The 25,049-nt window shown below is 44.3% G+C and overlaps 1 protein-coding gene across 2 annotated transcripts in view; it reads right to left on the minus strand.

Annotated features, from left to right (window-relative positions):
* The window catches only part of SETBP1 (SET binding protein 1), a 354,245-nt gene that overhangs the window by 233,287 nt on the left and 95,909 nt on the right, over positions 1-25,049 (minus strand). The window contains exon 1 of one of the 2 annotated variants that reach the window (XM_066247592.1): positions 18,413-18,477. The exons of the other annotated variant lie outside the window; for it this stretch is intronic. The gene's annotated coding sequence lies outside the window, so the exon portion shown is untranslated. Of the gene's footprint in view, positions 1-18,412; positions 18,478-25,049 lie in introns of those variants that run through there. 2 annotated transcript variants of the gene reach the window in all.

Consider the following 25,049-nt stretch of genomic DNA (forward strand, 5'->3'; position numbering starts at 1 on the left):
TTGACAAATATCAGAAGGTTCTCCATAAGTAATTCCTGGAACAAAAGCCATATATACAAAGATTTTTGCCAAAGAGCAACCTCCTTATCTATAACCCAGACTTTAAATGTTCCTTTCCCATGAAACAAGACTAGGAGAGGTGAGCTGAAACTAGCCTAGAGAAAGCCTGCATCCTTGGAAGAATGGTTGTCTTTGCTGCAGAAAAAAATACCAGGCCAGTGACACTGATAGGAAAAAAATGATCAAAGCACATGCCCTGGTGTAAACCTTAAAAAGGAGAATCCCAACTTGGACTTGGTGAACATGTTAAGGACACTACTCTTTTATGGATTCTTGCTGTATTGGCCAAGAGTTTGCTTAAAGGCTTTAATCACTGTAAAAAAAAAATAGAAGACTGGATAAAGAAGATGTGGCATATATACACCATGGTATACTATTCAGCCATAAGAAATGATGACATTGGATCACTTACAACAAAATGGTGGGATCTTGATAACATTATATGGAGTGAAATAAGTAAATCAGAAAAAAACAAGAACTGCAGGATTCCATACATTGGTGGGACATAAAAACGAGACTAAGAGACATGGACAAGAGTGTGGTGGTTACGGGGGGCGGGGGGAGGGAAGGAGGGAGAGGGGGGAGGGGCACAAAGAAAACTAGATAGAAGGTGACGAAGGACAATCTGACTTTGGGTGATGGGTATGCAACAGAATTGAATGACAAGATAACCTGGACATGTTTTCTTTGAATATATGTACCCTAATTTATTGATGTCACCCCATTAAAATTAATAAAAATTAAAAAAAAGGAGAATCCCTGGAGAACGGAGTGTGCCAATCACTCCAGCCTGGCTGAGTGGAGAAGTGAAGAGGCAAGTCCCGGTGGGGCGAGGAGCTTACTCTAGTCAGGGTTCAACTGTTAGCTGCTCAGTTCCTTTACCCCAGACCGGACTGAAGGGCTGAGAGAATCCACGTTTTGATAGGCTAGAAAGTGAATCATTTCCAGTCCAGGGGGCGCCCATAAATACTTTAATGACTTTCTAGGCAAGTTTACCAAGAAAGGTAACAGTTTAACAATCACACTATGGGAAATGTTCCTTTTGGATTCTGTATAAACTGAATAAAAGACCTAAGCACTATTAAAAAGTATGTTAAAATACTCCTTCCCCCACATCTCATTCCTTTTAGATGGCAACGTCAATAAACAAGCCTCTTATTTGGTTTAAAAGAAAATATAGAATATATCTAAACCTTCAGAATCATTTGAACATGGATGGTCCCAGTGTTGGAAAACACAGGCATACACACACATACACACACACAAACACACACACACACACACACACAACCTCATTGGAACAAAATCAATACTTCTACTGCTAAGATTGGCTATGCAGTTCTAGGACTCATGTCATACTTCAACTGGACAAATTGCCACATGCAGACATATACTTATCAAGAAGTCCTTTCCTTCTGCCTCTAAAACTGTTCCCACACTTGCCTCCAACTTTCTATCTAATCCCCCATTTCCATCTTTCATCCAAACTACCTCAATACCCTCATAATATAGCTCTGGCTTCCTTCTGTCCCTTCTCCATAGAGCTTCCAAAAGGATCCCTTTACAATCATTTCATCTTGCCATGTCCCTACTTAACCCTGTCAGGGCTCCCACTGCTTTTATACTGGAGACCCAGGAATCTTTTATCTTGTCCAGAGAGACTGGGGCACGTGCCCCCTCCATTTCCCGTTCCATTTCCTTCCATGGTCCTTACCACGTCATCTGCAGCCATGCCCTCAACACTGCGTAGGCCACGCCCACTCTCCCACAGAGCCTTGTCACAGGACCTTCCCTTCCCCTTCCAGGCCTTCATGGCACTTTTGCTTCACGGTCCTTCTCATGTTTAAAATTGTTTATTTATAACTTTTTAAAAAATTTTTAAGTTTATTAGGGTGACACTGGCTAATAAAATTATACAGGTTTCAAGTGTACAATTAGGATATATATCATCTGTATACTGCATTGTATGTTTACCATCCAAAGTCAAGTCTCCAATCACCATATATTTGATCTCCTTCCCCCTCGAACACCTCTCCCCAAACACCTTTTCCCTCTGGTAACCACCAGACTGGCAACCATCTATGAGGCTGTTTGTTTGCTTGTCCTGTTTTACTTGTTGCTTTCAGATTCATATCCCACATATGAGTGAAATCATGTGGCTCTTAACTTTTCTATCTGATATAATTCACTTAGTGTGATAGTCTCCAGATCCACCCATATTGTTGAAAATGGCAGCATTTAGTCTTTTCTTATGGCTGAGTAGTATTCCATCATAATATATTTACATCTTCCTTATTCAATCCTGTATCAAAGGACACTTTGGTTGTTTCCATGTCTTGGCTACTGTTAATGAGGCTGAGTGAACACGACAGCACGTATATCAGTATGAGTAAATGTTTTCAAATTTTTCAGGTTAATACCTAGAAGATGGGTTGCTGGGTCATGTGGTAACTCGAATCTTAACTTTTGGATAAACCTCCATACTCTTCCATAGTAGCTGCATCAATTTACATTCTCACCAGCAGTGAACAAGGGTTTATTTTTCTCCAAAGCCTCTCCAATACTTGTTATTACTTCTCTTATTGATAATAGTCAAATTAACAGGTGTTAGGTGGTATCTCGTTGTAGTTTTGGTTTGCATTTCCCTGATAGCTAGTGAAAATAAGGATCTTTTCATATATCTGTTGGCCGCTTGTATGTCTTATTGGGAGAAGTTAAGTGTCTGGTCAGGTCTTTAATTCTTTAATTGTATTGTTTGCTTTTTTGTTATTGAGTTGTATGAGGTTCTTATATGTTTTGGATATTCACTCTTAATAGGGGGCATTGTTTGTAAATATCTTCTTCAAGTGGTTGTCTTTTCATTGTGTTGTCGTGTTTGTTTAGTTTTGTTTTTGCTGTGCAGAAGCTTTTTAGTTTGATATAATCCCATTCATTTATTTTTACTCTTACTTCCCTTGCCTTTGAGGTCAAATTTATAAAATCTTCTCTAAGACTAAGGTTCATATGATTCATACCTACATTTTCTTCTATGTAATTTATTGTTTCAGGTCCTATATTTAGGTCCTCGATCCATTTTGAGTTAATTTTTGTGTATGGTGACAAATAGCAGTCTAGTGACTCTTTTGAATGTGGTTTTCCAATTTTCCCAGCATCACGTAATGAAGAGTCTTTCTCTTCTCCAAAGTGCACTTTTGGCTTCTTTGTCAAAAATTATGCGCCTGCTGTTCCTTTATTTACATTTTGATCGTTTGATCGATGCCTATCACTTCTAGGAGCAGTTGTGAATATCAACTCATAATACAAACATGGAAATCCTTGAAGAACTGTAAGCAGGACCCCAGTGTCCATCGCAGCTTTTCCATCGCTACTTTTAAAGAACTCCCTGCCCTCAAAACAAAATACAAATAAACGAGCAGTAGTGTCACTTTCTCCAAACAGCAAAAGGAAATAACTCTCAAAGCGGGCTCTTGTTTTTTGTTGAGCTAAGAAAGGAATGGGAACAACTTGGTGAATGATTAGCCTTGGGATCTCCTGGCATCAAACAGAAACGCACTTCCCTCAGGCCAGGGGAGCTACTGACATCAAACAGCCTGAGTCCTGACCATCTCGCTGGTGCTGGAGCATGTCCCCTGGACCCGACGCACCTGGCTGTGAAGGTGCCAGCAGCCAGAGGAGAGTAAATATTAACTGTGGTCGGGAATGATTAGTCAGTTCTGGACAGCCTTCCACAGTCTCTTAGGTTCTGATCTGAAAGTGAGCTGAGAGGAAAGGAGACTGGGGTAACTTGCCCACTGGGCCGGACATTTTGCATGACCCTCTCCGGGTCAAACCCAGCTCTCTATCTGGGACCCTGACCTCTGGCTTCAGCCATCAAGGGACACCATCGGGACAACACAGAGAAGGTGGTGGAGGAGATCAGAAGTCCTCCCTCCCTGCAGAGTCACTCAGGCTGGCTGTGTCCTTTAACCGACAGTATTCCTCCAATACAGCTTGTTTATGATCTCTGGCTTGCCTTCTAGCCCCAGCAAACCCACACATTCTGGGAGGCGATTCCTCCCATTTCCAGCACAGGTGATCACAGCTCTCCTGGGCTATTACTCTGTCCAGGGTTACGGCAGCCATCTTGGCGGTCTCCCTATACCGGCTCATATCTGGAGATAAAGAGACATCGTTGCAATAATCATACATGTGAGCAGAAGAGAGCAGCTGAGACAAAGCTGAACGAGCTGCTAGGAGTGCCCGAGTTTCTGCGATTGAGGTAACCATGGGACATGTAGCCTGGGAAGGCTTCCTGAGAAAGCAGTGTCTGAGCTGACATTGGATCCAGGGAGGGTTCGGTGGGACATGGGTCAGTGGGAGCAGAGGGAGCAGAAGCATCTCAGGAAGAGGGAACAACCTGTGCAAAGGCCTTGTCACACTTGTTTTGCTTCACACCTACTGAGCTCTCTCAAAAGGATCTTAGCCCTTTCACTTTGCACTTGGTTCTTTAAGCTTTTATGGGAATACACTTTGACATTAATAATGATAATAATAATTGTATTAATAAAAATCCTCAGGGTTCAGTTTTGCTTCTCCAACACATAATGACTTCTTGGCAGCCCGACTTGGTCCACAATGGCAAATACACAGTTGAAGCCCAATAATCATACTTTAATAAACTAAATGTTTGTGTCCCCCAAATTATCATAGGTTCAAATCCCTAACCCCCAAGTGATGGCATTAGGAGGTGGGGCCTTTAGGAGGCAATCGTCCCTGAAGGTGAAAATCTCATGAATAGAATTAGTGTCCATATAAGAGAGACCCCACCCCAGACAGCTTTCTTGCTCCCTTCTGCCATGTGAGGATAGGAGAGAATGACAGTCTGTAACCAGGAAGAGGGCCCTCCTAGCACGCCACCCTGCCAGAACCCTGATCTCAGACTTCCAGCTTCCAGAACTAGGAGACACATTCATGCTACTTACAAGCCACTGTGTATGGTATTTTCAAGTCACACGGGCACCTGATTGACTGACAGGCTGAGGAACCGGAGGACGGGGAAAACGCAGCGGAGACTCAGTGCTGCCTGTCAGGGGGGCCTGAGCACGGAAGGCAGGTGAGCTGACTTCCAGCTAAGTCTCAGGTTGACCTTGAACAAACTAATCTCACCCCAGATACTGTTTGCTCAGGTCTCAGGCCCTAAGAGAGGAGATAAGCGAGAGTTATTTTGGTCTCTGGAATGCCTCAGAGAAGAGCTGGGACACAAGTGGTGACCTCCGTCCCCTGGACAACACGTTCAGCTCAGCCTCGGGTGTGGGGTTTCATGCTGTCCCCACAAAGAGGCATCTCATCAGAGAGGACTGGAGGTCTCCCAGTAACCCACGGATACCTCTGCTGGAAGCCCCCGATGCCTGAAAAATGATGCATCTTCTCTGAATTGGGAAGTGGTAGATTAGATTCTGCTGCTCTTTCTCTTTTTAACCGCAGGGTATAAATGTTTGATTCCTGGCTATCTCCCTATCCCTCTGAGTGAGCAACAACCCGAGGAGGAGCCAGAAGAGCCAACCTCACTTTTGGAGGTGTTTTAATGTACAGATAGAAAAAGAGAACTTTGGGATACGGACCCCAGTTTAGTCCTGTTTCTGTAATTAACCTCAATGTGGCCTCTGGGAGGTGCAGTCCCTCTCTGGGGAGCAGTTTTCCTACTTATTATGTAAATGACTTATATTAAATGATCTCTGAGATCCTTGAATTTTATGATTTTGAGCATTATTCCTTTTTTCTTTTTTAATTTCAGAACTATGTCTTAAAAGTCGTTACGTTCTCACCATTGTGTTATATTTTAGGAGGATAACATACCATCCATGTCCCCCCTCCTCAAGAGTTCTTATCTTGTGGTTCAGGAGCCTCCTAAGAGTCTGGTCCGTCAATCTCTGGATGCCTATGGGTATTTCTCCTGGAACAAAAGGGGGGTCCAGAGCGTTTAGGTCCTGTATGGGTCCCATCTGTGAATGCTCCCGTGATGGCTCCCAGACGAGATGGGGATGTCTGAGATGTGTTCACCACGACCAGCCCCAGGAGCAGACACAGCCTTCTAGCCACTACATGTGATGGGCCCAAAGGAAGAGAGACCCCTGGGACCGCACCGTCAGGAAGATTTCCGGAATCAGATGGCTCCTGACTTGGGGTGGAACTGGGCAGGCAGAGAGAGGCTGAAGAGAAGGAGAGTCCGGAACTCGTGCAGAACTACACCTGTGGGTAAAATACGCCGTATTCTCAACTGAGAAAAGGAAAAATCCCCGGCAGCTGTTCTAACTTAGCTCTCTCTCCAGTACACTGAGGGTCACACACTCCTTCCTTTTCCAACCTTCTTCTGTTTGCACCAGCCCTTAGAGTTCTGGGTTCAAAGGAAAAACAGGGCTTGCTTTTGCAGCTGGGAGTTAGTCCCAGAGAGAGCTGCTCTTCTGGCCAAGAGAAGACTGGGAGATCCCAAGCCTGTTTCTCTTCGTCAGCCTGGACAGGGAGGCCCCAGAGGGACCACAGTGTGGGTGGCACAGGGAGCGATGTGGGACCTTTCTGTAGGGGAGCAGGGAACAAGTCCTGACAGCTCTGAGATCGTGTAAAATCACATTGCTCTGAGGTCACTGAGGAGTGGGCTTCACTCACTGATACGAAGGGGAATTTGAAACACATAATGACGGAGTGGAAGACACACCGCATACGGTTATACATACATGTGGGAAAATATAAACATGAACATGTAATAATTGCGGCTGAGGAGTTATAACTGCTCCAGTAAATGCTATTATCCAAAGTTTAAACATATGTGCGACAACTCATAGCAACTACGCTGACATATGGCATTGAAACCAGTATGTCAACACTTAAAAGTAAGAAAACATCTATAAAAATAAAGTCAACCACATTTCTCTCTTTACATTTAGGCCACAAATGAGACCACTGCTGAGCATCTCTGGTTAAACATTAACACGCACCAGGATCTGCCCATAACCTGTTTGTTAAGGTGCTGTGCCCCAGCTCATTAATACATCACCAGCAGATCGAGTTCAGAGAATAACACTGAGCAGGTGCATTCCTGAGACCTCATTCACCTCCCTTTCAAGTGGGAGCAAGTCCGGAAGAAATGAACAGGGGAGGAGAAAGAGTGCCAGATGGAAGAAATGATGAGTTTACTACTGTAGAGCATCCCAGAGTTTATAAAAGTGGTGTGTGCGTGTGTGTGCGTGCGTGCGTGTGCGTATGTGGTTGGACAAATCCTTTTCCTTGAGGAAAAGTTGGAGTAAAAGGTGTTCGGATAGGGAAATACCACGTTTCAAAAAGGCTATTAAAACAGCATTCTGCCATTTGTATGACTGTCAGCAGAGACAGTGCTATCCTGGCTGTCACTTCCCCTCCCTGGGCTTTAATATTCTTCATCTGTAATATGAGAGGAGTATGTAAAATCCCTGGTTCTCAACTCCTGCTGCAGTTAGAATCACATGAAGAGCTTTCAAAATACAGACCCTGGGACCCAGATTCTTACCCAGATAAGAATCCCTTTGGGTCAGAAGGAGACTATCAAGCACAAGTCCAGATTATGCCCTGGTCTCCTCCACTGTGACATCTGTAAGCCCGCCCAACTCTAAAACTTCATTTAACTACATCACATAGAGGTTTCTTCCCACTTCCTCTGCAGTCCTGGGAGGGACCACAATCCTGAGGGAAACTGAATATAGAAAACATTGATGTTCATTTTGCAAACAGCCCCTGTGAGTTCACCCCAGCCAACTGCACAGGACCATCATAAAAGACAAAGAACTCCACTGCTGAAGAGCTACACAGTTCCCAGCTTAGGACCTGTCTGCTCCGACTTTGGCAGATTTCACCAACCTGCTTAGGTCACTGTCCACCCATAAGAAGCACAAATTGGGAGCTTGGTTTGGTGGAAAAACTGCTTATGTTTATTAATAACAGCAAAAAAAATAAATAAATAGATAAATAAATAAATAAATAAATAAATAAGACTAGCATCCTGAGAGTTAGAAAGAAAACTGAAACATATCAATGCACAGCCCAGGAGCCAATGAAAAACAGTCTGGGGACATCTCCATATAGGAACGAAACTCGACTCATCATGAGAGACCCCGAAGTGCTCTCCCCATTATCAATGATCAGAAAGATAACAGATTAGTTCAGAGAACTTTACTTAATGAGGCAAGGGCATGTGTTTGTGTGTGAATGTTTATATATCAATTTGGTGACTTTCAAAAGAGTGATTTCAGTCTTTCAAAATGTGGGGTCAGTGTGAAATACCGTTGTCTTCTTCTCGGGCTTTTAAAAATAGACCTGCTACCCATAGCCTTTTCCACATCAGAACAGCACTTCAATTTCATCAGAGAATCTCACCCCTAGATATAATCAATAAACAAATTCAGAAACCCCCCAAATCGACAGGTGGGCAGACTGAGACACAGGCAGGGAAAACAGTTTCCCCTGCCACTGTTAGTCAGCAAACCCTCTCTGAAGTACGCCACCACTCCCACTGGACTTCTCCCCCCCCCCCCCGAAGCTGGAAACGGGGAGGCAGTCAGACAGACTATCGCATGCGCCCGACCAGGATCCGCCCAGCACGCCCACCGGGGGCAATGCTCTGCCCATCCAGGGCTTCGCTCTGTTGCGACCAGAGCCACTCTAGCGCCTGAGGCAGAGGCCATGGAGCCATCCCCAGCGCCCGGGCCATCTTTGCTCCAATGGAGCCTTGGCTGTGGGAGGGGAAGAGAGAGACAGAGAGGAAGGAGAGGGGGAGGGGTGGAGAAGCAGATGGGCGCTTCTCCTGTGTGCCCTGGCCGGGAATTGAACCCGGGACTTCTGCACGCCAGGCTGATGCTCTACCACTGAGCCAACCGGCCAGGGCCTGGACGTCTAAGACAATCTATAATAAATACAAGAAACTCTGCACAGCAATGCATGCAAAATAGACCTTTGGGGGTCACTGACATCATGGGCATCCAAGCAGAAGCAAAAAACAACCAGTTAAGAGACCACATGTATCCTTTCAGCAATCATCACAATTATTTGGGGCACTTTAATAAGTCCTATTTCCGAGAAGGGAGAAAGAACTGAGTGGGAAATAGTAATGGAACTGTTAGAAAGATTCCAAGTCTATCAATAAAACGCCATGGCAGGCAGCAAAGCTATTCACAGTCATGTCTCCTGATATGATACCATTATTCTGTGCTGTCAATCGATTGCACTCAAGAAAAAGCAGCCCTCTACTGCCTTGTTTTCTGCGGCATGGCAATCTGATTTTTCTTGAAGCCAGAGGGTAGGACTTCTGCCAAATCTGGGGAACTCTTGATCCCTCTGCAGTGGTAGTCAACCTGGTCCCTACCACCCACTAGTGGGCATTCCAGCTTTCATGGTGGACAGTAGTGGAGTAACCAAAGTATAAATAAAAAGATAGATTTAATTATAGTAAGTTGTTTTATAAAGATTTATTCTGCCAAACTTAGTGAAAATCCGACATAAAGTACTTGGTAAGTAATTATTATTATATGCTTTAACTTGCTGTAACTCTGCTTTATAAATTTTATAAAGTAGGCCCTGGCCGGTTGGCTCAGTGGTAGAGCGTCGGCCTGGCGTGCGGGGGACCCGGGTTCGATTCCCGGCCAGGGCACATAGGAGAAGCGCCCATTTGCTTCTCCACTTCCCCTCCTTCCTCTCTGTCTCTCTCTTCCCCTCCCGCAGCCAAGGCTCCATTGGAGCAAAGATGGCCCGGGCATTGGGGATGGCTCCTTGGCCTCTGCCCCAGGCGCTAGAGTGTCTCTGGTCGCGGCAGGGCTACGCCCCGGAGGGGCAGAGCATCACCCCCTGGTGGGCAGAGTGTCACCCCTGGTGGGAGTGCCGGGTGGACCCTGGTCGGGCACATGTGGGAGTCTGTCTGACTGTCTCTCCCCGTTTCCAGCTTCAGAAAAGAAAATGAAAAAAAAATTATAAAGTAAATTTATTTCCCTACTTTATAAATCACCATTACTGTGGAACCAGTGGGCGGTTAGAAAATTTTACTACTAACAGAGATACAAAAGTGGGAAGTAGATATAAAAAGGTTGATTACCCCTGCTCCACTGGATCTGAACCCTGCCTGTAATATCAGTTAGAAGGTCTTGTGTGTCCATTCATGTTTCCTTGTTTTACAACCCAAGGAAGACCTCTGACAGGTAAATCTCAGGTCCTAAGAAACAATGTCTCTCATGCTACAACCCTAAAAATATTGAAACAAGATCCCAAGTCACATCCTGCCTCAACAGCTACTCAAGAATAATCCTTGAGGCGCAGATGTGAAGAGAAGAGCACATCTTTCACTGATTTATTTTGGTGACTTTAAAAAATGATGTGGTGTGCCAGACAGGGAGTGCGCCGGGTAAGAATGATACTGCAGAGAGCGGGGTCTATTTTAGTACCTGTGACCTCCAGCAGTTTCAATGTCCCCTTCTATGAACTGAGAGGTGCCCTGGAAAACTCTAAGGCTCCTTCTGTTAGCCCTGTTAGCCTGGGGTTCCCGAGCTCACTGCCTCCAGTAATCTCCCCAGTGGTGTGCAGGTTCAGACCTTCCCGGGAGTCCCCTCTGTCTTTCCTAAAGCTTGATCTCTCGGCCTGTGTGTTAGGAGGCCAAGGTGTTAGTCTCAATTCTGCCTCTAGGGTGTCCAGTACTGAAAGCAAGTCCTTCACTAACCTCTTGGACAATCAGCTAAAATTAATTCTTAACACATCTCAACTTCACCCCTAAAACTCATCCCAGAACATGCTTGTAAAACAGCAATAACAACCACAAAATGAATTTTACAAAACGCAGTACAAGGACTGCAATCCAAGATAATTTTAACAAAGCACTAAGTACAGTTATGTCCTGAGAAAGGGGCTGTGCCTTGCCCACGCCCTCTCCACACTCAGCAAGCTGTCACTTACCTGCAAGCTTGATGTTTACCTGCCAAGAAACTTTAACAAGAACTGCTCAGTTGCTATACTTACAGAAAGCAACAAAGTGGCCAGTAATTCACAGATATTTCACCCCTTGCCACATGCCTAAGAACTAAAAGATATTTCTCTGTCCAACAGGGGTCAGGAACCTTTTTGGCTGAGAGAGCCATGAACGCCACATATTTTAAAATGTAATTCCGTGAGAGCCATACAACGACCCGTGTATGTTACACATTATGTAATAAAAATTTGGTGTTGTCCCGGAGGTCAGCTGTGATTGGCTCCAGCCACCCACAACCATGAACATGAGCGGTAGGAAATGAATGGATTGTAATACAAGAGAATGTTTTATATTTTTAATGTTATTATTTTTTTTGTTAAAGATTTGTCTGCAAGCCAGATGCAGCCATCAAAAGAGCCACATCTGGCTCGCGAGCCATAGGTTCCCAACCCCTGCTTTACAACATACTCTGCACTGCTGGTATGCTGTGAAATAAAATAACAGTTTTTTGACAATCCTGTGGCCCACAAGAAGCTAAACCCAGGGAGACAGAGACACAGAAAATAAAAACATGTCATAAAACCCTAAACAGCTCCATAATTGGATAATTATGCGAGCTCTGAACAGCAGTTCAAAGACCTGAGTTCTGGTAAGGGCTTCACCACCTATTTCGCTAGCTATGTGGCCATGGCTTAGTCTTGTACCCTACCTAGGTTGCTAATAAAATTACAGTTTTTGAAACCTAGCAGGAACCCTTGAAAAGTCCTCCTACCTATTCCTTTATAAGACTTTTTCACACAGAAGAAGTACCTGGAGAGTTTGAAAGAACGCATCACTGGTCCCAAGACTCAGCCTTGGCAGGCCTGGGGAGGGGTCCTGGAATCTGCTTTTCTAGTATGCTCCCAGATGCTGCTGCTACTACTGCTGCTGGTTCTGGGCCACACTCGGAGAAGCACTGATCTGGCCCAGGGACTGTCATTAGTAGCTAGGAATTCGAATCACATGAGGAAGAGCGCTGGACAAAACGTCAAAGCCTAAGATGTACCAGATCTTGCAAATCAGAGTCCCTGGTCTAGCAGCTGCGATATCTGTATTCAAAACTCTCCATGTGACCTCAACATGCAACAAAGCTTTAGAGTAATGATCAGGTCCAGTTGCCTCATTTTATAGATAATAAAACTAAAGGTCAGAGGATCAAGCAAGTTCAAGCTCAACACATTCAATGGCAAAAGGAGGAAGTTCGGACACTAAGTAATTTTCAAATCCCAGGCTTTAATTCTATGGCTGGAATATTCTATAGCCACATTTCTCTTCAATCTCCTATCCCAGTACACCCAAATAACAAGAGACAGATAAGTGCCATCGGTCTAAGGGATACTTTCTTCAACTGGCCACCCAAAGTGACCACAAAGAATCAAGGAGCACCACTCGCTGGAAGGTTCAGAGCATCCTTACAGCTCCTCAGCCTAGTTACTAAATATAACAGGCAGACAGACACTCTGAATAACTCTTGGCTGATTTGGCTTCCCTGGGATAAACTATTTTTTTTTCCTCCTTCGATTATGCTACACCAGGAATAGAGCCCTAAGGGGAGAAATTCCTCTTCAAAGTCAGAGCAGGATAACACTGTGTGTGGCATTTAGGTTCTTCTCCTTTGGAAGGAGGAAAAAAAAAAGTGGGAGGCAAACTTCTAACATCAGCCAACCAGCCAACATCAAAAAGAACATTCATCCTTTGTAGCTGTGGTGTGCATGTGCGGGGGCGGGAGGCAGAGCCCGAGGGGGAAGTGGCCAGGTAAAAGGCCATTGACGCATCCTGGTGCCAGTCTGGCAGGGAGAAGGGAGAAGGAATGTGGGCAACAGGCTCAGGTAGTCCAGTTAGCGGTGGGCAGTGGGGTGGTCCATGTGCCAGCAGGCGCTGGCAGCTGTCCCTATGCTGGCTCTACAGGTACAGGCTCAGAGAGCAAGCTGGCCACACTGCTTGCACCCGGGATTCTGGACTCAGGCTCAGCTCTGAGTTCATTCCTTAGCCAAATGGCACAGACTTTTGCCTGACCCCCTGGCTCTTGCTACTCCTTCCAGTCACGGGGAAGTTGATGTGACCTGAAAATTGCCTGGGACACACGCAGACATGGGTATCTTTTCTCGGGCACAAATACATAACCCTTCTTCCTTATCTTTTAGTGCAAGCCAAACCCTCTCTATTTCCCAACATGACAACGTATCTGAGCTCTGGAGCTGCATGGGATGCTGGGGATCACCCAGTCCTGTCCTCTCCATGTACAGATGACATTTTAAGAGCTATCATTTGTTAAACACCCACTATGTATCAAGCACTTTATATACATTAAATCTCATGTTCACCCAAGCCCCAAATGAGCAGTATGTTTCCAGATTACAGAAGATGGAGTACAGGCAGAGAAAGATGGAATGATCTGCTCAAAATTGCATGGTTAAGAAAGTCAGAGCTAGCATTCAAAGATGGGTTTCTGGCTCCAGACTGGTGCCCTGTCCACAGTCAGTGAGAGAAGGAAGAAGGAATGCTTTCCGGACTTCTCTAAGACACCACGTCCTGGCAACTGACCCGCCCACCTCAGCTGACATCATCCTGTGTGTTTCAAAACTTGAGCCAAAACTTTATTTAGAAGTTCTAAGAGTCCAAGGAGGAGTTTGTTCGCTTTCTCTTGCTCCCAAGAGAGAAAAAATTCAAGCTTTCTGTTTCAACATTATACAGGGAGAAGCCTGGCTGCTATTAAAACTGAGCAGGAAATTGCATGGGCAACCCAAGAGCAATTCTTCCTCTCCATGGGATTTCTCCAAAGTGCTGAGAGCTCAGGGAAAGAGTGCTGTTTGCAGAAGGGGTGGGGACCCTGGATACATCTCCTCCGGAAGGTGAACTCTCTCCTGGGGCTGGTGAGGGGTCCACAGAGCACCAATCTGCACAGTTACTGGTGCAGGTATGTAGAGGTGTGTGTGTGTGTGTGTGTGTGTGTGTTTGGTGTGTGATGAGAGGCATTCATACGGTAACAGGCACTGCTGTTAAGAGGAATGTCCTGAGTAAAGACTTTCCTCCATCTCTCTTTCTGATCCTTAGAACAGGCTTTCTCAACCACCACCCTCTGACATTTGAGGCTGAATCTTTCTTTGTTGTGGGGACTGCCCTGTGCATTGTACGGTGTTTAGAAGCATCCTTGGCCTCTACTCATTAGATGCCAAGAGCATGTCCCACCCAGTCATGGCACCCAAAAAAATGTCCCCAGATATTGCCAAATACCCCCTGGCTAAATTGCCCCCTCACTGGAAACCACTCTGCTAGAATGGCTCACCCGGACACTATGCATTAATAGGAAAGAAGTTCACTCAAAGGTGCATGTCTGAGATCCTCTTTGAAGCACGTGAAGATTCATCATCTGCATATTTTAATCAAAACTCATGTATTGTACTTTCCACTGGGAAAGTTACAAAGAAAGAGCAGGGTCGTCAGGAAAATCCAAAGCTCCCCAATGGTGTGACAGCTGATGGCCAACTCTAACGTCGTCCTAGTCCCCAGGAAGAGCCCTCCCAACCTTGTTCTTCTCACCAATCCTTCCAGGCCTGCCTGCGGGCAGCCTGGTCCCCACAGTGTCCGTGTCCCTGGCCCGCCTGGGGCCAGCTGACAGTGCACTTCTGTGAGCTCCCTGAAGGCAGATCCTCCCCAGCTCTGCTCCCTCCCTATCGTTAGAGCTTACAACAGAGCTTGACACATACTAGATGTTCAGACAATATTCCCGAATGAATACATTATTGAATACGCGAATGTGCTTGAAGAAATAAATGCTCTTACAGTTTATCTAGGTTTCATATTTCTTCAGAGTGGTCTCTTTTAGGATGCACATTTTATCTCACCAAACAAACTGTCAACCTCTCTGAGGCAAGAAGTTCTGGCCCAGGGATCATGGCAACCCGGCACAGGGGTCCTCAGCTTGGGCTGCGTACCTCTTCAAAACCCCAGTGCCTGGGCATCACCCCCACACCAACCAAACAGAAACTTGGGGGTCAGATCCGGGCAGCCTGGTTCTGATGGGCATGCCCTACAGCTCTGTGAATGAATCACGGGACTCTACTTCAATAAGCATAGTGGAACCTCACATGCACTGTGGGTGAGGCTGCCCCACGTCGAGTAAAACAGCCAAGTTCTCAGCTCTGGTGTAGATTTACAGCACCTCAGTGTGACTACACTGGCTATTGGGGGTCAGAAGTTCTGCTTGGCTTTGATTAATCAATATGACAAAATTAATGAAATATTCTCTCATAAATATCTCCGGCTCAGGAAACAAAATCTCTGTAAACACAAGACCATGTGGGACTAGTAAACTGAAAGCAGTACCTTAGACTTGCCTCTTCTCTTTCAAAGGGCCTGACAGAAGGAAAGAACAGAATAACGCTTGTTGACGACTTAATAGATTCAGTTGAGTGGTTGTCTGGTTTATTCATATTGTTGTTGTTTTTTAAGCTGAGCCAAAAGTACCCACGTTCCCCTTTCTGGAGCGGAAGTAACCACAAGAAAAACTGACAGCAGGATACGTGGCTGTTTCTTCCACATGAAACACAGCCTGCTCCTCCTACGGAGCTCACAGGACAGTAACCTGGGCAGCAGCTACCAGCATTCAGAGGAAAAGGGGGGGAATCTCATAATGGGTGGGGATTTGGTGTAAAGAATGGATCTGGGTAAATTACATCATTCCTGGTTTTGTCCAGTGGACTGGATCCCACAGTCGTCACACAATGACTTCTGAATCTCCTGGGGCCAGCAGCGCAGCTCCGGACGGGCCTTATCAGGAGGAATCAGTGTGGAAAAGTACTTTCTGAAATAAAACTAACCTAACCCAGGCGTGTCAGAGTTGGTTTTGCTAAATGTAAGGAATGTGGGAGGAGTGAGTTCACTAGGCGCACAAGACGGAACAGACCCAGTCTGCGCAAAGCAGCGTCCAGCCTACTTCCTTCTTCTTGCTTAATAGATAAGAACGGGGAATCGACAGAAAATAAAATCTTCTGTTTGTTTTCTCAGCAAACAAGCAGAGCAAAACGGGAGAAAGAAGCAGGAGGTGACAGGCTGTAGCCCAAATAGGAGTATCAGTGCTCAAGGGGTGAGAGTGAAATAGACGCAGCCCTAAGAGAAACTCCGCGGAGTGGCCCCCACTTACTGTCTGGACCAACACTCAGATCCTGCCCAAGTCTTGCTACGTTCTCCAATAGAATGAATTAAGGCAGATTCAAGCACATGCTTGTGCTTGCTGCAACACGAGTAAGACAATATTTAGATAAACCCATTTTATGCAGCTTTAAATTTTAGAAAGTTACAGGTGTTTCATTGCAAAGTATCGCAGCAACCACTTTTGTCCTTCATTTTGCAGAGAGACCATGGAGGAATTGGGAAGTTAAGTGATTTCTCTAAGGTCACATCGCTATTTTTGGTGAAGCAGGGACAAATTCCCCCGTTACATTCTGTATAATCGTTGTCTCTTCTTAGCCAGGGTTGCTAGACAAAATTTGCCACTGACTACATTTTAGATCCAAGGTATATAAGATGTTCTTAGCCAGCAATTTGTTCTAAAACACAGGGGAAAACAAGTTTCTTTGACTGCAAAGTGGTTCATATGTTTAAATAATCGTTTTTATGACTGATCATTTCACTGATTAAATGAATCTGAGTACTTGCCTATTCCATAAACAATGTTGCTCCTTATTCGGAGTGTATCTAGAAGAACCAACGGCAATGTAAGGGAGTAGAACTACTGCAAAGATAAGGTTTTGAAGCTCTGCAGAATGTTCCTACAGCCAGGGCAGGTCTCCAGGCCCTTGCTGCCCCTCTAGCTGTCAATGGCTTCAGCCATCTCAAGTTATACCGTGAGATTTTCAAAAGGACCTTCCTTCATCAAAAGAAAACAGAGAAATTATCACCTCACACCTGTCAGAATAGCTATTATCAGTAAATTAACGAACAAACAAGTGCTGGCGAGGATGTGGAGAAAAGGGGGCCCTGTGCACTGTTGGTGGGAATGCAGACTGGTGCAGCCACTGTGGTAAAGAGTGTGGACATTCCTCAAAAAATTTAAAAATGGAACTGCCTTTTGACCCAGCAATTCCACTTCTGGGTATATATCTGAAGAAATTCAAAACACTAATTTGAAAGAATATATGCACCCCTAAATTCATGGTAGTGTTATTTACAAAAGGCAAGATCTGAAAGCAACCCAAGTGCCCATTAATAGATGAGTGGATTAAAAAAGCTATGGGACACACACACACACACACACACACACACACACACACACAAAGGAATATTATTCCATTATAAAAAAGAACAAAATCTTAGCATTGTGACAGCATGGATGGACCTTCAGGGTATTGTGCTAAGTGAAATAAGTCAGTCAGAGAAAGACAAAAACCATATGATTTCACTTATATGTGGAACCTAAAGAACAACATAAATGAAACAAAAACAGACTCACAGATCTAGAGAACAGACTGATGGTTGCCAGAGAGGAGGGGGAACTGGGTGAGAAAGATGAAGGGATGGGGAAGTACAGATTGGCAGGTACAGAATAGGGAATACAGCCAATAATACTGTAATGATTATGTACAATGCCAGGTAAGTACTGGAAATACCAGGGGGGAACACTTTGTAAAGTATGTGATTATCTAAACACTATGCTATATACCTGAAACTAATAGAAAATAATATTGAAAGTAAACTCTAAAAAAATAAAAATATTTCTAAAAATTAAAAAAGAGAAAACAGAAATGGTCTTAGGAGTTCTGCACACATACACTGAAGGTTCTACAGTTAACAAACCAGCTGCCATCCAGTGACGTCATAACTTGCAAGTGCATCAGAAATTATACTCTGTCCCCTAGAGCCACTGGGTAAGTCCCCAAAGACACACCTTTCCCACCACCTCAGCCTCCTGAGGCGGGGGAAGAGGTTCTAGAGGAGGTGGCCTTTGCTCACATCTGCTGGAGAACTAACATCATCTCCCCACTTTCCCAGGGGCTCGTGGGAACTGGGACTCTACACGCCTCAATGGGAGCTTCTTTCCAGAGTTGAAGGGTTCTTTCCCACCCAACATCTTCAGGGAAATTATCCTCTGGGGCTGCATTTTGTCTTTAATCTTTAAAGAATAGTTCTGCCTCATCTTGAAAAACAACAACAACAAATCCCACTAATATATACAAGTCCAAATGAGTACAATAGACAAATCAGAAGGTCTTTATTCACATTACAAGAAGGCTTTTGTTTCTTCTTTTATTTCTCTTCTTTTCTTAAGCAAGGATTTTCCCCATACTTTTTTAAAATGGCCAACACCGGAGGTATTGGTATTTTTTTAACTGACTTCCAAAAAAACCTATTTCTCCATACCTTTTCATGAATTCACTTGTCTCCTTAAGTGGGGGTATTTGGCCTCAGGCTTTCTACCACAATGCTTCACTCAGCTGTGTACCTGGTCCGGGCTTCTGAGGTGTGTCTCAGTTCCATCTTTGACTCAGCGGCATTGTTCTAAGAGGGAAAGCAGTACCTGTTTGTGGAAACACTGGAAGTACTTCAGGCTGACAGGTTCAATATAAATGAAAGATCCTTCCAATTACTGTGACTGTACTATATTGAATTAAGCTATATCACCATAACTAAGGAAGCAAGCCTGCCTCCACAGCAGCACCCTTTCTCGTCCTGGCGCTATCCACGCTCATCTCCTCATACATAAATAACATCATTCAGAAAAAGAGAAATCTAAAATTACCGTCAAAAGCGTGATTGTCCCCTGTACATGACTACACACACCATCAGGATTAAATTGACAGGGTTTCGAAGTGTGTAAGCTGATTCCCAGGTAACAGCTCAAGACGCTTTGCCTTCTTGGTACCCAAAGCATCTTTCGTCTGCTCTCCTAACACACCGTGAATTTGAAAGAAGAATCAGAAACTGAAAGGTACTGACAGCATGACAGGGGCATCTCGGCATGACAGCTGATGGAGACAATCACATTTCCCCTGACAAACTCGACTGCTTGAGTAAATCAAGTGAAAGTCAATACAAGCCGTCCCTTCTCAGATCCCATGTGGTTCTCCAAACCTGCTCGGCATTGGTCTTGGTATTCATGTGTGTGTGTGGAGAGGAAGAGGGGCAAACTCCAAATCTGCAGGGAATTCTTGGCGCATGCCAAAAATCTTCGCTTTCTCTCATGGACAGCTTCTTTTTGCCAAACAAGAGTTGATGTTGTCTTAGAGCTTGAAACACATTAGCTCCTTGCCATAGGGCCTACTTGGAATCCTATTTCCCTTGGTCTTGACCATGAAGGCTTATCTGTCCAAACCAAGTTCCATATCATATCCTTGCCCCTCCGTTTTGGCCAATGACTTCTGCTTACAGATACATAACAGTGAATGGTGATATCATTAAGGTGGGGGGTATAGAAAAATATGTAATTCTTAAGTAAAAAATCAAAGAACCGTAAAACCATGTGGCCTAAATATGGGCTGATGTCACTATCAATCCCAGAATCTAGGAGGCTTGTGGCCATTATGTGAGTCAATAAGCATGTATACAGGGAAAACTCAGATGTCAACTACGCAGCTTTCAAAAACTTTGAAAAAGATACCAACCAAGAATTCTATTTCCAAGGAATAGAGGCAACAATATGTCACAGACAGGAAGCTGGCTTAGAGACCAGAAATGAAGGGTGGGACAAAGGGGTACATTTCTGCACATCCCTTCAGGGGCCTCTCTGATAAATCAGTGGGGGCAGAAGGAGGCTGATAGAAATGATCTAGAAGAAGTTTCCCATGAAAAAGCTATAGAAGGTTGCATACAAAAATGGGGAAATAGGAAAGTCTAGGAGACTGGATGAGAAAAGGAAAGAACTAAAAAAGTGCTTAGTTTGCAAAAATCCATGATGTAATACTTTGATTTAGGGTGGGGATTATTGCAGTATACTTATAGGATAATGTGGCTGTCCATTCAGTTATGAGTGGGTCACACTGATAAAACTCAAGGTGGCAAAAACTCTGGCATGTCACTGATGACATAAGAGAAAGTCAGTGCTGACCTGCGCTTTTCTGAAATCACCCTTAGCCATCACCTGAAATGCCATGTGCTTCTGGGGACGTTACACGTCAATAAACGGACAACAGAGGGGAAGAATCACAGCTAACATCAGCAAGGATATAGGGCAGTGGTGTTAAAATCAAAGTTTGAGAACATTTGGTCTCGAAAGGGAAGGAGAAAGCTGAGTGAAGATACCAGAGTTGAGAGGCTGGGAGGCAATGAACACATTCTTGTTCATCCTCAAAAATGGTCATCCGGAGGGAATCTCCTTCCTGCCCAGAAGAGGAAACTCAAGGCTATTTGCTTCACACAGCAGTAAATAAACTGCAATTAAGAGGTAATCTAGGTGACACCCGACTTGTCTGATCTCCAAAATAAGTTCCAATAAAGTCACAGATTCATAATGGGTGACAGAAGGAAACTAGGTCATCGGCCAATTTCAGATGGAGCAGCCATGTCCCGGCAACTCCATGTCTCACGCCTGAAGCCTCTGAACTTCTGCCCCAGAGAAAACCTCTGTGGTCTGGCCAGGACTCCAACCCGCATGTCATTGTCTATGTTCTCTTGTGACTGTGTGTGTACAATGGTGGCCTTATGTCCATTAAAAGCCAACAGTCATCAATAAAAAATATTGAGAGTGCTAAGATAAGCTTCCTTTAAAAATGAGTTAAATAAATGTGGGATGATTGATGAGAAGTATATAAATTATACTGATTATAAAGTTTTGTTATCATTAACTGAATGGGATAAGCCTCGGGAATAACTTCATTTCCCTTAAGAAATGCATTCAGTTTCACATAAATGCCTCAGGATCATTCTACATTTTTATCAGTAGTCATCAGGAACTCCCAGGTATAAATATGCATACATTTTGGCAGCAGTATATCAAATGGAATGAATAGTAGACTAGGAGCAGGGAGAATGAATTCAAGTCCCCAGTCAGTCACTCATTGACTACACAAATTCCTCCTAAAATGTTTATTTCAGTCAACAGATAGTAAGCTCATATTACGGGGGAAGCTCTATTCTGGGTGCTTGGTATGCAGCTCTACTGTAGTTTAAATCCCAGCATCAAGAGAGAGACAATGATGAAAACAAATAACAGTCATAACTCAGGTATAAATCCTCTGGAGGAAATAAAACAGATCACTGTGACAGAATGGAGCCATTGGGGCCCTTCACTGAGACCATGTGCGAAGGCTGAGGAAGCGATATGTGAGCCAGACCCAAGTGACAAGAAGGAGCAGGGATAATAGCAAGTGCAAGGCCCCTGAGGAGGGCCTGGGCTAAGCCTGATTAATAAAAAGAAAGGAAAAAATGGCCAGAAGAAGTCATAAAAATCATCCACTGGCCAACCTCTCTAAAGAATGTTGTCAGGATGAATGAAGCAAGATGGTACGTCCTTGGAAATTTTTTAAATACTCTATAGAATAAAATGGGTTACAAAAGCCAGCACATCATGAAGAAAACACTCCTATCCTCCATATTGTAGCTTTCAGAAAGTTTAGAATTAAAATACCTTTCATCCACATATTCAGTCCAACTTTTCACCTTCCAGACCACAGAACAACAGCAGTAACTGACCCAAGATCAAGACTGTGACTTCCCAGGGCCCAGTCTATCAGGCCAGGGGCCCTAGTCCTTACCCCTACAACAGACTGCTTGGAACAAGGCTTCCCACTTCTTTTCTGGAAAGCTACAGGAAATCTACAATATTGGCAAAACAAACTAATTGCCCCATTTTAATGTAAACAACTGAGGGCATTAGCACTATGAAGTTAAGAATTTAGGCTCAACCACTCAGGTCTGATCCTAGACTCCCTACTCATGGGTATTACAACTTAGAACAAATTCTTTCAACTCTCCAAGGTCTTAGGTTAAGCATTTAAAATTGAAGGATTAAAAATATATGCCTTTCTTCCCTATATCATAGGATTCTGAAATGATTAAATACTATAATCTACATGAAGGTCTGAACAAACTGTAAAACACAGCGGAACATCATTACCCTTGTCTTTGTTTTTTTTGTATGTGGTCTCTTCTGTAATGTTGCACGATCACCATTACCCAGAATAAGTCTTGGAACTCTCCACTTTGTGAGTTAAAAAATTTGCTTGAGGGGCTCCATGAACACTAATGATTTAAGAACCTTGCCTCCTAAGTTTACTTCTCACCGGTTTCCTTTTCATCTGAATTCCCACAGCAGTTGAAGCAAGCACAGATTCCCCTGGAAATACCTCTTCCTGAACGAAGACCCAGGATCCTGCTGCAGATAAGCCATGGGGCCGATCCTCCCGCTACCATTACTACAGTGTGTCTTCACCCCGCAAGGTGCAGAACTTTTGTTATCTGTCCCCAACAACGTGCAAGATATTTCATACTAGTCAAGTTTCCCAGAGTTGCCGGAGAAATTTCAAACCCATTATTTTATATGATCCTTTCAATAACCCAGGGAAGGGTGAGAACATAGTTGAGGAAAGCTCATTTGTAGAGGAGAAACAGTGGCTTTTTGTTGTTATTTAACTCATGGAAAATCCCAGAAGTATTCTGACTCCTCTTCCAGCGCTCTGTGAAGTTCACTAGCCTCCTTCAGGTAAGGATCTAATGACGATCAAGTGGGGCCACAGGAATGAGCTCTGTTATGGGCTTCCCAGATGTGAGATATAACTACCATCAGGACAAGGTGACATGCCATCTTCCTCTGTCTGTCTTCATTACCTGACCATCTGCGGTGCCTGTGCCTCTAGAAGAATATAAATGGCGGAAGGGGACGCCTGATACAGGTATTGTTGCCTTCCCCCAGATATCTGAGAAAGCACACAGTATGCCTCTATCATTCCTTGTTGACTGATTGTCTGAGTGCAGCCCAAAAGGTTATCTCGCTCTCTCTAGCTTGGAACCATCCTAGGCCTTTAAGAAAGCTCCCACCCCTGCAGTCCCAGCAGGGGGGAAAACAACACACCCATCCAGGCAATTTCCATTCAGGCCTGAAACTTTATTTGAGTTAGCACTCTTGACAGGGCTTCCTTTCTGTTTCCTCTTGACTTTTCTTTCCTTCTCTGAAGAGGTAAATAAATATTTTAAAAAGAAAGAAAGTTGTGTGGCTCTTTTGTTCTGTCTGATCTACATATTGGAACCAAAAGACTATATTTTTCCCCCTAAAGTAGTCACATTGGCCAAGTAGCAAAAATGTATTTCTTTGGGGGAAAAAAAAAAGTTTATTTTATGCGTTGTCAATACCAGGAAATTCTTATCAGGATGTGAAAGTTCAGGTCTTGTTTTTCTTTTATCCCCTTTCTTTCTTTTGAAGGGAGAGAAAGCGAAAAACAAATCTCCCTCTTCATAATGAAATCCCTTCCTGCTGCCTATGCAGCAAGCCTGGTGGTTTCAATGTTCTCACTGAGATCGTCCTGCATTCCTAACAGCTACTTCATTCTCCCTACTCCTCCAGACCAGAAGGGAATAAGGCAATACCCCACAACAGAGTAGTCCTGGCTTTCTGACTTCCCTCCAACAAAGGACATTTCATGACAAACTCAAGATGTTGAGGGTTGGCAATGGTAAGCGTTGTGTCTGAACTACAAAGACGGGTGATTCACAGGCACTCTCCGGCCCAACTCTTCATCTTACGGTCTCAAGAAGCTGGCTTCACCTGCCCAGCTTCTCAGAGCAGAAGGGAGACGAAAACCCGGGTCCCCGGGTCAGTTCTCTGCATTACTGCCTTCCTGCAGCCACCCCCACTTGCACATCATTGGGATATCAAGGGAAATCACAAGGAACAAATTCTTTCAGAGGGGTGTCTAATGAGGGATTCTACATTCCTTCATTCACTCAGAAATTTGGCAAACATTCTTTGGATACCTTTTATACCAAGAAGTATTCTAGGTAACGGGAGATACATACAAGTAAATGAGGTGGACCCTGGCCTCAGTGTGTGAGGGTGTGTGTGTGTGTGTGTGTGTGTGTGTGTGTGTGTATATGTGTGTCTGAAAAAGCATAAATTAACATTATGGAATTAGTAATAAAAAGGGGAGGCACATAAAAAAATATCACAGAGGGAGAGGTGTCAATTAACACTGCGGGCCAATACTTCCCTGTCTCTAAGAACGCAATTTGGTGAGCACATCTCACATGCCTACCCTTATTACCACCAATCCATTCTCTACGTGGCAGCCAGAAAAATCACTGACATAACTGAAGTCATATCATTCCCCCGCTCAAATTCTTCAATGATTTCTCATTGTCCATGAAATGAAGTCAAGGAGGACCCTGACCACACACTCCTTTAGTTCCCTTCCAACTCCTTCGACTCTCTCCTGCTTGCCCCATGACTACCAGTTTGACCTGGTGAGTTCCTCCAATGCACTAGACTTCCTGCTGCCACAGGTCCATTGGTATCAGCTGTCTATTTCTCAGGCTCTTTCTCCTGACTGGGCCAGACTTCGGATCACCCCACCCAACCTATTATTCACATAGTTGACTTCTATTCTTCAGCTCTCAACTTAAACCCCTCTTCTCCAGGGAGACCACTGTGGCCATCAGGACTGAGTTAAGAGCCCACTGCACCCTAGTTCCTCTGCCTGACACTCAAAGACTTTATTATGTTTCCTTGTTAAGGTCTCTCTTCTCCAGAAGACTATAACTTGATGAGGGCCAGTCTTATATTCGTCTTGTTCACTGTAAGGCTAAGGTACAGGACAGTGCTTGACACATAGCCAGTTGGATGGATGGATGGATGGATGGATGGATGGATGGATGGATGGATGAATGGATGAATGGATGGATGGATGGATGGATGAATGGATGGATGGATGGATGGATGGATGGATGAACAGACGGAAGAATGGATGAAGATGTGCATATAAACATTTCAAATGTAAAATGCCACAAACCACGCTTGGGATGAAAAGTTCCAGTGAAAATTTGATCAGTCAATTCTGAAACTCAAGAACAA

Source organism: Saccopteryx bilineata, chromosome 11, assembly GCF_036850765.1.
Source record: "Saccopteryx bilineata isolate mSacBil1 chromosome 11, mSacBil1_pri_phased_curated, whole genome shotgun sequence".
NCBI classification, from domain to species: Eukaryota; Metazoa; Chordata; class Mammalia; order Chiroptera; family Emballonuridae; genus Saccopteryx; species Saccopteryx bilineata.